Genomic DNA, 2,176 nt, shown 5'->3' with positions numbered 1-2,176 from the left:
TGCATATATTTTTGTTTAGTTTTGTTAAAATTTGGAAGTCTTTGTACAAGCCAGATGTGCATGAGTGAGCATCAACTTGTCGTTTTGTATTACTATAAAAAATTACAAAAATAAAAACTAGAAATGAAAATAAAAAATCAGAAACAAACTAAAAATCAAAAACCAACAACCTGTTTGGTTGATATTTATAAAAATAAAGTAAATTAAAATTTTAATTAAAAGTTCTCATTTTCGTCTTTATATCAAATAATATTAAAAAATATGATTAAAATAATAAAATTTCAAAATAATTCAAATTAAAAAATACAATAATAAAAAAATAAAAATTATTATAATTATTTTACTTAATTATTATACTTTTAAAATTTACTTTACAATAAAAATTTCATTGGACATGAAAATTGAAAAATAATAAATATTTTTTGTAATTAACTGTATTATTATTATTATTATTATTATTTGAAATTTATGTGTGTTTTTATTTTAATTATATTTATATTCATATGATCATTTTGTTTCTATTTTAATTTAAAAGTATATAAAAGGAATGATTTAAAAAAAAAAAACTATTTTTGGGCATTAAAATTTCTGACAATAGGTTAACAAAACAATTAAAATCATATATCTTGGTTTTCAATTATTTTTGTAAAGGGCTGAAAAAAGAACAACAAAAATGGAAAACTGAGAACATAAATAAATATATTTTTATAATCTGTGTATTCAATGTACCAAAATAGAAACAAAAAGTAGAAAACAATAATGATACTAAGCAAACCCTTACTATCAAATCTTGGGCCCATCTATGTATATAAACACATCCTCCACTTTATTTTTCAGCCTAGGACAACTCTCACAGGTGTATTTCCAACATATTCTCCTTGACTTGTGAGTTTCTATAACTCTCCCTTGAGGGGGAATTGTCTTCTTTTAGGAACTGACTCTATTCTTTAATAGTTACTTAACTGAGGCTTATCGCTGCACGTTATGTGCCTTGAATTGCATCTCACGTGCCTTCAAATCAATTCAACTTGTCATAGTTTAACCTCATTTGGATCCATCTATTTAGATTCAAATTCCAAAGCCTACAATGATGACTCAGCCATCCACTCACAGGACAGAATACGACAGTCCTACAAACGATGAAGGAGTAGATGACAACATCAATCTCTCAGAGAATACTACATCAGCCATTCCAAGGCATGGTTCAAATAACAATGGAAATGAGCCAACCATTTCATTGGAAGGAATACCTCCAAGCCAGTGGAGGAATAAGATACTTAACTCCATGCATGGTGCACGGAGTTGAGATGATCTTTATTAGCCTTGACATACACTTGGTCTTTCAATTTTTAGCATGTTAGAAGAATTTGCTCTCATATCTCAATTTTTAATATTTCCTTTTTTTTTTTTTTTTGCATTTTTTTTTTCGCACAGAATTAGAAACCATTGGTTTTGATACTAGAATAAGTCTTTGCATGGATTAGATATGCATGAGTGAGTACCAACTTGACTTAAAAGTTTAAACTATTAGGTCTTGGGCTCATCCATGTATATAAGCCACTCATCTTTGATGTGAGACAACTCTCACAAGTGTATTTCCAACATATTTTTCTCACTTATGAGTTTCTATTACTCTTCCTTGAGTGAGAATTGTCTCCTTTTGGCAATCAGTTTAATTCTTCTCGAACAGTTGCTCAAATGTGTCTTACCCCTACCCTTACGTGTCTCAGGCTACATTTCACGTGCCTTCAAATTAATCCTACTTCTAATGTTTTAACTCCATTTGAATCCATTCATTCAGTTGAGATGATCCCTACTCATCTTAGTCATATACTTGATCTTTCAACTATTAGCCCGTTAGAAGAATTTGCTCACACCTTGATTTTTTATTTTTATTTTTTTGCGATTTATTGTTTTCACCCAAAGTTAAAAATTATTGGTTTTGATACCATTTGTTAGAATTGGAAAGTTTTCGCACAAACTAGATATACATAGGTGAGCACTATCTTGATCCAAAAGTTTAGGCTATTGGATCTTGGTCCCATCCATGTATATAAGCCACACATCCTTCACTTATTTTTTTGATGTGGATCAATTCTCACAAGTGTATTTCCAACATACCTTCCCTTACTTGTGAGTCTCTCTAACTCTCCCTCAAGTGAGAACCGTCTTCTTG

This window comes from Malania oleifera, chromosome 2 (assembly GCF_029873635.1).
Source record: "Malania oleifera isolate guangnan ecotype guangnan chromosome 2, ASM2987363v1, whole genome shotgun sequence".
In the NCBI taxonomy this organism is placed as follows: domain Eukaryota; kingdom Viridiplantae; phylum Streptophyta; class Magnoliopsida; order Santalales; family Ximeniaceae; genus Malania; species Malania oleifera.
Note: the sequence above shows the minus strand (reverse complement) of the source record.